This window comes from Lycium ferocissimum, chromosome 9, assembly GCF_029784015.1.
Source record: "Lycium ferocissimum isolate CSIRO_LF1 chromosome 9, AGI_CSIRO_Lferr_CH_V1, whole genome shotgun sequence".
Taxonomy (NCBI): Eukaryota; Viridiplantae; Streptophyta; class Magnoliopsida; order Solanales; family Solanaceae; genus Lycium; species Lycium ferocissimum.
In genome coordinates this window covers 19682340-19694751 of record NC_081350.1, presented here as the reverse complement: position 1 = coordinate 19694751, position 12412 = coordinate 19682340, and positions in this window count along the sequence as shown.

Here is a 12412-nt window from a genome sequence, read left to right as displayed (position 1 = left end):
GCCCATTTCCCGCCGGTCCATGGGCCGGTGCCTCATTTCCGACAAGGCCAACACCAAAGAACTCCGGGGATTCTTGGACCTCGACCGCAAGAAGCCTACTCGGCTATCGGTCCCACCCCAACCGATATAGAGGCGGCGATGCACACTCTCGCATTACTCCTCCGGGATCCAACCGGTACATGGACACCGGTGCCACTTCTCATATGACATCCGGGCAAGGTAATCTCACGTCTTATTTTAATTTGAGCAATAACCGTGGTATAACTGTTGGTAATGGTCAGTCTATTCCAATTCGTAGTTATGGTCATACACAATTAAAGTCTCTGCATCCTCCCTTAGCCCTTAAAAATGTTCTCCATGCCCCTCACCTTATCAAAAATTTAGTGTCAGTTAGAAAGTTTACAACTGATAACTATGTTTCCATTGAATTTGATCCGTTTGGGTTTTCTGTGAAGGATTTTCAGACGGGAATGCGTCTAATGAGATGTGACAGTCGGGGCGCGCTCTATCCCATCACCACGCCGAATGTCTTGTCTCATTCTACTTTTGCTGCTTTAGCTCCTTCCTTATGGCATGAACGGTTGGGTCACCCGGGCGCTAATATTTTGAGTTTTCTTAGGAAGAATAAAATTATTGACTGTCATAAATCTGGAGATTCTAGTATGTGTCATTCATGTCCCCTTGGGAAACATATTAAATTGCCTTTTCGATCTTCAAATTCTACTACTTTTATGCCATTTGATATCGTTCATGCTTATCTTTGGACATCGCCTGTTTTGAGTTCTTCTGGTCATAGATATTATATCTTGTTGTTGGATGATTTTTCTAATTTTTTATGGACTTTTCCGTTATCTAATAAATCCGATGCTTATTCCACCATCTTAAATTTTAGAACTTTCATCCGAACTCAATTTGAACGGGAAATAAAGAACATACAATGTGATAATGGTAGGGAATTTGATAATAGGCCTTTCTGGGATTTTTGTAAAAAGCATGGGCTTTCTTTCCGTTTGTCTTGCCCTCATACTTCTCCTCAAAATGGAAAAGCCGAAAGAAAAATTCGTACGATTAACAATGTCGTTCGCACTTTACTTGCACATGCTTCGTTACCTCCCTCATTTTGGCATCATGCTTTGCAAATGGCAACTTACCTTCTCAATATTCTTCCTCATAAGCTGTTGAACTATCAATCCCCTCTTCGGATTCTTTATCAAAAGGACCCGACCTATTTACATCTTCGGGTTTTTGGGTGTTTATGTTATCCTCTATTTCCTTCAACTACCATAAACAAACTCCAAGCCCGCTCAACTCCTTGTGTTTTTTTGGGATACCCGTCTAATCACCGGGGATATAAATGCTATGACTTGTCTTCTCGGAAAATCATCATAAGCCGTCATGTGATTTTTGATGAAACACAATTCCCGTTTGCAAAGTTGCATACTCCCAAAATAACACATATAGTTTCTTCGATGATGAACTACCCCCTCGGTCATCCATTATCTTTCTACCGCTCACAAATCACACATTGAGCCCACTTCCCCACCGTCAAGACAAGCCAAGTGTCGCCACCCTCTACTAGCGTCCATATTCCTCCAGCTGGGCTGCCAGCCTCCACCCCTCCCGTTTCACCTGCTGGGCCGTCTGCCCCAACCCCGTTCCAGGCCTCTACCCATTTCCCTAGCAGCCCATCTCCTCCCACTCTTCCCATACCAACTCCGCAAATTCCCTCACCTCCTCGGCCTGCTATTACCCGCAGCCAAAATGGGATCTTTAAGCCCAAAAAGAACTTCAATCTTCTTTCCACGGTCTCTAAATCTCCACTGCCCCGTAACCCGTTGTCGTCCCTTCGTGACCCGAATTGGGAAAGCTATGGATGCCGAATATGATGCTCTTATTAAAAACAAGACGTGGGAGTTGGTGCCCCGTCCATCTGATGTTAATGTAATTCGGTCTATGTGGATTTTTGCTCATAAAGAAAAATCTGATGGTTCTTTTGAGAGGCATAAAGCCCGTCTTGTAGGTGATGGCAAAACTCAACAAAGTTGGAGTGGATTGTGGTGACACTTTTAGCCGGTGGTCAAACCGGCTACTATTTGCACAGTTCTCAGCCTGGCTTTATCTAAAGCTTGGCCAATTCATCAACTTGATGTCAAGAATGCTTTCTTACATGGTGACCTTAAGGAGACTGTCTACATGCATCAGCCTATGGGGTTTCGGGATCCTGAAAAACCCAATCATGTGTGTTTATTGAAGAAGTCTCTTTATGGGCTTAAACAGGCTCCACGGGCTTGGTACAAGAAATTTGCCGATTATGTTCATACTTGGGGTTTTCTCACAAAGACATCCGATCATTCTCTCGTTTGTCTATCGGAAGGGTACATCTATGGCTTATCTTCGTTATATGTGACGACATTATCTTGACCGCTTCATCTGATGAGCTTTGTCAGTCTATCATTACTCTTCTTAGCTCCGAATTCGCTATGAAGGACTTGGGTGAGCTTAGCTATTTTTTGGGCATAGCTGTGACCCGTCATGCAGGTGGTTTATTTTTGTCACAAAAGAAATATGCCATAGCAATTATTGATCGTGCCGGCATGTCTTCATGTAAGTCCTCACCTACTCCGGTTGATACTAAACCGAAGCTCAGTGCTACTTCTAGCACACCGTTCGAGGATCCATCCCTCTATAGGAGCCTTGTCGGGCACTTCGCATCTCACTTTCACGCGACCTGACATTACATATGCTGTGCAATGTGTGTGCTTGTTCATGCACGACCCGAAGGATGAACACATGCACGCTCTCAAGCGCATTTTGCGCTATATTCAGGGTACTCTTGACCATGGACTCCATCTTTATCCTTCTTCTACATCGACTCTTGTTTTTTATCTGCGTATGCGGATTGGGGTGGATGTCCGGATACCAAAGTGCGGTCTACTTCGGTTATTGTGTTTTTCTTGGGATAACTTGATCTCTTGGTCGCCTAAACGACAAAGCAACCATATCCCGTTCGAGCGTGAAGCCGAGTACCGAGGGTAGCCAATGTGGTTTCCGAATCTTGTTGGTTGCGGAATCTACTTTTGGAACTTCACTGTCCTATCCAAACGGCTACCTTGGTTTATTGTGATAATGTTAGTGCAATATATCTTGCCGGGAATCCTGTTCAGCATCAACGCACTAAACACATTGAGATGGATATTCATTTTGTTCGCGAAAAGGTTGCTCGTGGACAGGTTCGAGTGCTCCATGTCCCATCCCGTTATCAGATTGCAGATATATTTACCAAGGGTCTCCCTTTGGTATTATTTGAGGATTTTCGGGACAGTCTAAGCGTTCGACGACCTCCCGCTTCGACTGCGGGGGAGTGTTAGAATATATGTCAATATCTTCTGTTTAGCTCCTGAATGGCAAGTAAGTAGGTCCTAGTTTAGAGCCTTACCTTATGTAGCTTAGCTTGTATATATCATTGGGGAAATTGGTGGTGAAGGGCAAGGAAATAACTTCTTTCACGACCTATCAGTAGTAGTACTATTTTTTGATGGAAAGTGAAAACAAAAGTGGGTCCATACCTTGTAATTCTCTTCAGAAAGAATATATTGTGTATCTTCTACGTACGAAAATAGCCAATGGTGGTGCAACTTGCGGTGTTTGTCATAACGTCTCTATGAAATCCTGTTTCGTTATATAAACTTACATACTGTATATAGAGCTGGTTAAACAGTCAGATTAACTCTTGAACCTATTCATTGATGACTTCTAATATCCGTGTAAGTGTAAAAATTCTGCCTATGCAATTCTAATTTCTTGGCCAATTAAGCACTATAAAGATAAAATCACTGAACAGCCAAATATTAAGATATTCAAGTTTGGAGAGTTAATTAAAAAAGAGTTGGAAGTAAATGTAGGGAAAACAACCGCTAGGAGAGCAAAGGGTAATGTACTAAAATGAATCATGGATGATCAGGTTTTGGAGTTTGGAAGAATTCTTGATTATAGGAATAAACTGTTGAAATCTAACCTGATAGTACTTGTATGGTGAAAGTTGATGACCCTGATGAATACCTAGATATGTGTTTCAAAGTTTATATACATGTTTTGATGCCTTGAAAGATCTTGATTATAGGAATAAACTGTTGAAATCTAACCTGATAGTACTTGTATGGTGAAAGTTGATGACCCTGATGAATACCTAGATATGTGTTTCAAAGTTTATATACATGTTTTGATGCCTTGAAAGAGGCATTCTTAGATGGTGAAGAAAATTAGATCATTGTTTCTTGAAGGGGGTAACTAAAGGGCGATTAGATGAAAATAATTAAATGTTACCGTTTACTTGGGCTGCATAGAATATGAAAATAAAATACCTGAACATAATTCGTGTCAAATAACGAATGACAAAATCATCATTCCAACTATAGACATGTTACACATCCAGTTAGCAACAACAATATTTCTAACTCACCTTGAAATATGACCAAGAATACTAAGCACATCAACGGCTAAAATAGTAAGTAAAATAATTGCGAAATTTAAAGGAAAGTATTTACAAAACTTGAAGACTTTTTATTCAAACATTGAAAGCATACATGGAAAATTTACAGAGAGAGGGAAGGGAGAAGGCTATTTTGAAGTGGGGGTTGAATTTCGAATCCCCTATTAGTTACACCTTGAGAGTCTTTTAGAGACCTCGGAAATAATTAACATCTCTAGGATGATTACAAGTGGACGGTTATCTTTAAAGATACCTTTTGCTTTTGCTTTTTGAAAAGTTGGACGGCTGCTTTTTGTAAAAGTTATCGACCACTTCTCTTTTTGTAAAGTTGGACGACTGCTTTTGAAAAGCTGTCGGCCATTTGCTTTTTACCTCTTTCTTTTCCGAAGAGGTAAAATAACTTTTAATCTTCTTGATAATGGAGATATGCTTGGGTCATTCCTTGTGGGTCCACCATGTTGCCATTATCATCTGCTGATGAAGATGCTGTATCCAGTAGTTCTTGGACGTCTGCTGGGTCGGTATCATCAATGTTGCTTAAAGCTTCTAGGAGCTTTTTTTTTTTTTTTAAATTCCGCCTTGGATCCTATTGATCCTGTTCTGCTGCTGGATGGCTTTGGATTCTTAATTTTCAAATTCTTAGATTCCGGTGTCCATCCTTTGATTTTAATGGTTTTGACTAAATATTTAATCCTTGTTATTTCTGCTATGTCAAAAGACCAGCTGATGATATAAGAAATTCTTTTTCTTAGGTAATATTGACATAATTTAATATGACCTGGTAAGGTGAAAACTTCCTGTTCCTTCTGGAATTTCTCGTAATGAATCTGGAAACTTTTAGGCATTGTCAGCTCATTGCCTCCAAACCTTACCCACCAGTTGTAGAACCATCTAGGGATTACTGACTTGGACATCTGTTCGCTATACTTTACGAACCATGTATGGGAGATGGGTCGTACATACAAAAAGTTGTACCATGCCCATTCATAATCATAGTAGTTATAGGTCTGGGGCCTATGTTGCTTTGATAATACGATTGGAGTATGTAGATGATCAACTTTCCAATCAAAAGGGCTAATAATTTTATTTATGGTGAACTTTGAGTATGAAATACCGTCTTGGCCATATTTATTACTCAAAGTGTGTTCAGTTGTTATTGATCCTGCATCTGTCAGGATGAATTCACAATATCTCCTAGTTTTGATAGGGTCGTTGGTTTCAATATAGTCAAAATTAGTGTAGCAAGGTTTGAGTAGATCGTCAACCTTCCAGTCTGAATAATGTTTATCTAATGCCATAACAGGAAGCATTGCCTTATTAACAACTTTGAATTCTTCAGGAGTTGCCTACTGTTTATCTTCCTTCTTTGAGGGAGTGCTGGGATTAACTGCTTGTGCAAAAGACTCTGGGGTCTTCATTTCATAACAAACACTGGTTTGGATTTTTCCCTTACCTATTGCTGAGCTGGCAGGGGGTCCATGCATCCTCTGAAATAGTGACGATGGCTCTGCTTGTGGAATAGAACCGAGAATGGTTAATTTTTTATTTGTAACTGGGAATGTAGGCCTCATGGGGCTGGTTAACTTTGGGAATTCAGCTAGGGCTAAATATCTGTTATCATTGGGTTTTTTGTCGGGTTTTTTCTGGAAAGGGGATGTTGGGGCTCCTGGCCTCATAGTTACCTTGTAAAAATTCCCTTTTAAGAAAATCTGGTAAAGAGTTTAAATCTCCTTTTATAAATTCAATTTCAAAATCAAAACTTGATAGTAAAGCTTGCCATTTGGCAAAAATTTGTTTAGAAACAAGATACTTAACATCCTTTTGTAAAATCTCTTTAGCTGATTTGCAATCAACTCTTAGGAAAAAATTCTTATTAATTAAATCATCTTGTAACTTTGTAATACATAGTACTATCGATAATTCTTTTTTAACAGTACTATAATTCTTTATAAGTACCTTGGTATAGGTCATGTCCTAAAAATCTAATTGTTGTTTGAAACAATTTAATCTTTTTAGCACTTACGACTAAACCATTATGTTTAACAATCTTGAAGAAAGTGTTTAGATGTTTAAAATGAGAATCTATGTCTTCAGAAAATATTAATACATCATCTATAAAGACAATAGACATACTGCTATAAGGATTAAAAATATTATTCATAATATTCTGAAATTCAGACGGGGCATTTTTTAACCCGAAAGGCATAACATTCCATTCATATTGCCCAAAAGGGACATTGAATGCAGTCTTATACTTATCTTTTTCAGCAACTTGTATTTGCCAAAATCATGATTTCATATCAAACTTGCTATAGACATTTGCTTTGTAGGTTCTTTTTATTAAGTCTCTTTTATTAGGTATCGGATACCTAATCCATTGTAATACTTTATTTAAAGGTTTATAATTTATGACTAACCTAGGAGATCCTCTTTCTTTTTCTGCATTTTTATTTACATAAAATGCCGAACAACTCCAAAGGAATCTAGATGGCCTGATTATCTTTTTTTTTTTTTTTTTTTGTAAAAGATCATTGATTTCATTTTTACAAGTTTCCATTAATTCATGGTTCATTTGAATAGGTCTTGCCTTTGTAGGTATTGCATGTTCATTAAAACGATCAATATATGGTAACTCAACAATGTGTCGCTTTCTTTCCCAAAAAGCATTTGGTAATTCCGAACAAACTTCATGTTCAAGTTTTTCTTGAAAACTTGCTATTTTCCCTTCTATCACCAGGGTTTTTAAAGTTTGTTCAATTTTTTTAACTTTAATTTCATCTTTTAAGTATGAAATACTTTTGATAATAAATTTATACGAAAAATGGTTTTTGATTTAACAAAATCACTTGTATCTTGGGAAATGGGTGATAAATAAGGAAATTTTATTTCCTTTCCTAATACGGTGGTATAGATTGCATCTAATCCAGCATAATGGGGTTTTATCTGAGTTATAAATGGTGTTCCTAGAATGATATCTTCATTTATATCTCTTGCTATTACAAAATCATTTATAAAGCAAACTCCATCATCGCAAATGTGGGCTTCGGATAATTTATAGTTTATTTTTAATTTTTATCCTGTGGCGGAGTACAATTTAGTAGTACTTTTTTTCAAAATACTTAGTAGGTATTAATCCTTCCATTAAGCAGTTTATATCTGCTCCTGAATCAATTAAGGCTAACCTATTAAGTACAACGTTTCCTACTCTCAAAGTGATAGGAACGTGCCAACTTTGGACTTCAATAAGTCCTACTATTCCAGCTGCATTATTATTATTAGTAGATGTTTCAATGACTTCTTCATTGTCTGGATCTTGTAATGATTCGTCATTATTGGAATGATTATCTTCTTCATTTTTATCTTCTGCAAGAATTTCATTTCTTGTTTGAGATAATATTTTGTCTGTGATATAATCCATTTCAACCTTATTAAGCCGTGTTTTGACTTCTTTTATCTCGTTCTTGACAGAGATTAATTCATATTGTAAATCTTGTATTGTAGGTTTCTTTTCTTTAGAAGAGAATCTACTCATAAACATTTTTCATGTTAAAGGGTTCAATCTGTGGTTTATCCTTGGATTGATTTATAACGATAATTTTTAATTCCTCTAGGCATTTTTTCTTAACTTCTTCATCATTAATATGACCAACTAAGTCAAGAAGAAATTTTTTTTGATTTTGTAGTAATAACTCTTATTGAATTTTGATCACAAGTACATATAGTTCCTGTGCAATTACAATCTTTAGATTCAGAAGAATTGTTATTAGAACTATATCTGTGTCAATTTCAATATCACTAATTTCACCAGAAGAGGATGAGGTGTTATCATTTTCTTCAAGGATTGTGTAAAGCTCACTTTTTATCTTATCATCAACTTCAAGAAGATTGACCTTCTTTTTCTTTTTATTAGTGACTTTACATTCACTTGATCTGTGGCCTGATTTGTCACAAGTCCAGCAGGTATCTCCAAAATTCTTTTTTGGTGATCTTTTAAATCTTTTTTTTTTATAAGATTTATTTGGATTTTTCTTTTTCCTATAATGAGATTTTGATGTGGTGGCCTTTTTGGCCATTTTACTCGATTTTTTGGATGGGGCAGATATTTTTTCAAAACCAAAGTCTTGACAAAAACTTTCCAAATTCTTTCGAGATTGATTTTGATCTTTTTTCAAGAAATGTTTTAGTTTTAAATCTGTGCATAGATCTAGTCCTGTCACATTAATAAAACTAATCAAATCTCCATAGGTAAAGTTTTCATATGGAATTCTTCCATTGTACCTATCTTTGATTTTAGTTCTAACCTTTTCGGCAAATAATGAAGGTAGACCGCTAATAAATCTTTCTTTCCAAAAATCATTACCACAGTCTTCTCTTATCATGACTTTTTCTAAAAACATATCTTTATACCACCTAAAATCATCTAATTTTGGGCAGCTAAGATTATTTAGTAATTCTAAGCTTCTATCTTGGAAAAGTTTTGGTTCTCCAATGAAGTGTTTAGCAATACTATATATTAATGTTGCTGAAGCATCTTCTACTGCTTGATCTTCTGCAACCTGATTATTTCCTTCCATTCTTACTGCAGTATTTATTGATATGGCACCTAAAAGTTGGATTCTATTATCTTCAGAGAGATAATTGTCCCACCAATTTTTTAACATTCCTATGAATCCAGAAATAATTAATGTCGCTGCGTATCTATCTCCAGTACCATTAATTTTGTACGCTGTGATGGCAATACCCATTTCATGTAGTATTTTATTGATTTGGCTTTCTGCTAACCCATCTATATTCCATTCAGCTATATCTCTTCCACTATGTGATGTGCTAGTGCGAAATTGGTCTTCCTCAAATTGGACATCTGGGAAGGAAGGCCTTTTATAATAATTCTTTTTCGTAGAATATCTTGGGTTAATGGTTAATTTCTGAATTTCCTTTTCGGAATCTTTTGATATAGTTTTAACCGCTCCAGACGATTTCTTGTTTAGTTTTTTCAAGCTATTTAATTTAGCTAATTCTAATTCAATCCTTTCTTCAAAACTTAATGTCTTAATAACACTAGTTGTTGCTTTGTTTGAAGGTTTTGGTTAAGCTATTTTTAAATTTTAAATCTTTCTTTGAGATTGAATTTCTCTGATAATTCTGGGAACTTTTCTTTTGAAAATTCTGGTAATTTAAATATTGGATGCTTCTCCATTTTAGAGCTTGTTATGGTTTTTGAAGAAACTGTTTGCTTGCCAGTATCTTTTGATAGCTAGTTTGATACTACATGCAACAATTGATTAGTATAATTATTTTGTTGGATTATCTTGTTAATGTCCTTTGTTTTAGGATCACTATCAAGATTGGTTCCTTCTCTTTTGAAAGGACAAGCAGTAATAACTTCCTTGTTTACAGGAATTAGGATTTCTTCTAATGGAGGAGTAGTAGTTTCTACTATTCCCTTGGTTTTGGTGTACCATTTGTTAACTAACATGGACAAAGACTCCTTTTGATTTGGAATTTGTCCTGTTAATTCAAACCATCTGAAGAATATTATATTGCTTTTAAATCTTTTTAAATCGCTAAACCATTTAGCTTTAAAATCTATTCTCTTTTCGAAGCTATAGGTATCCGTGTACCAATTTAACTTCTTTTTATTTTTCGAACTTTTTAGCTCTTTTTCTAAGGCTAAATAATCTGGTTTAAAGTCATTTGTCCTAAGCATTCCTAGTGAATCTCATTCTTTTTCTAGGTTCATATCACTAGCAGTTGGACTTCCTGAATTTACTTCAGATTGTTGTGAATGATAATAAACTTTAGGGATAGTTTTTGTAAAATCTACTCCTTAAATTTTCTATTAATTTCATCCACAAAATTATCATGGCTTTCACCTACTTCCTCTGGGGTTTAAAAGAAGAAGGTCTTCAAAAAGACTTTCTTTGACTCGACGAAGGGCGTGAATACGACATTCGACTGCCAGAAGATGATTCATTAACCGATGTAGATCTAAGGAATTTTAAGTCAATAGATCCATCTGGATATTGGATAACCTGTTCGATAGCAGAACTTTCAGGTTCAGCTTCTGGTTGAGTTATGGCATCAAAGTGCCATTCATCTTTGGATAAAATTTCATTCCATTTTATCATTCTGGGTACAAAAGTACTACTATGTTCTTGGTTTGATTCCATGAGCATAGTGACTCCTTTTGGACTCATTATTTTAGCTTTTGGAGCTAAAGTTGTTTTCATTAGTCTGTAATATACTCTATATATCACAGCTATTTCTTTTGTATTAACTTTGCTATTCATGTTTCTTGTTTTAATATTAAGAGTTAACGTATCCAATATATTCTGGTCATTGATGTCAACCGAATAATTTGGATAACAGTTAAAGTAAACCGGGCCATGGGCTAGGTTACTTTGTAAAACTCCTAATAAAGAATCATCAAAGTTTAATAACCTATCATCTTTTAATAAGAGACATAAAGGTGTGTCTAAACCTAATCTGTAAAGAGGTTTGACCGCAACTTGGACGAGTCCTATGTGAAGAAAATTATAATTTTTCTTATACCTATTTATATCTTGAATAGACAATAACTTAATAGTTTCTGCTGAACTATTGATAGCAACTGTGGATTCACAAGTTTTAATATTGTAATTTTTTACAAAATCAAACTTTCCTGTGTTACAGATTTGTCGGAATGATTCTTTTGGAATATTCCAATTTTGTAAATCATTTTCAACTTTAGCTATCTTTGTAGCTTCTGTTGACATGTTAACACTGTTTAAAATATTCTGATTATCAAGACTCATGATTAATACTGAGGAGATATTTTATCAAGTTGGTTTTGACACCACTTAATACTATGTTCAACAACAGACAGATGTTTTCTGTTGTATTCTAATAACCACTTAATTCTTTCAATAGAAATTAATACTTCTTCTAAAGTAATATTTCTATCTTCTCCTAAATTATAATTACGAAGAACTCTAGGATTCTTCAAAGAGTATCAAAAATTTAATTCGAATTCTAGAGCTTCTAGGTGTCCTAGTAACTCTTCTTTGTCAAAGTAGAATGCCCATTTACTTTCATTATAAAACCTTATTCTTTTAAAAGCAGGATGGGTTTTCATAAAAGATTTTCTTTTTCAGAAAAGAGTTGTAGTTTGGGGATACTATCCTATGTGGGTACATCTACTATCTCTGTTACGTTTATCCTTACTTGTTCTTCTACTGTAATTAGTTAGAGCTTACAGTTTATCCTTCTTAGTTCTTATTAACTTGTTTCTCTAGTGTCTTAATGTGTCTACCCTTTCTTTCTATGTGGTCTTGGGGACGGGAACACCCAACCTTGGCTCCTAACGACACTCCTGGCACTTGAGCGACAACGGTTTATACAAGCTTGCCAACGTCTTAGCCGGAAATTAATCGGCGACCTCACACTAAGACTCGAGAGAGTTTAACGATGCTACTAGACTAGAGAATAAAGTTACTAAGCTCTAAGGAAGATGAACAGTAAACCTAAATACCTAGCAATATAAGAACATGACTGGATTATAATAGGATTTTGATTGAACCCTAGGATAGTATCGACGAACGATTTAATGTGTTGGAAACTACACTCGTAGACCTTCAATTTGGTCGGTGGATCACCCCATAACTCCAAGTAGATTTGGAGAAAAGCTCAGTGACATCTGACCCAAATTTCAGCAAACTTATGAACGTAACTTGTGACTACTTTTGTCGACTTCCGTTTTACAACTCGCTTGACTTCAAAATTTAACATACGACTATTATAGGATTCAAATAGCTCATAACATGACCTTCTTAGAATGTTAATAACTCATAGTCTTACCCAAAAGTACGGGTTATAACATTCCCAATCTTGCTGACTTTCGACGAAACTTATTTTCTTTGATTCGTTTAACTTCTAAACCTTCCA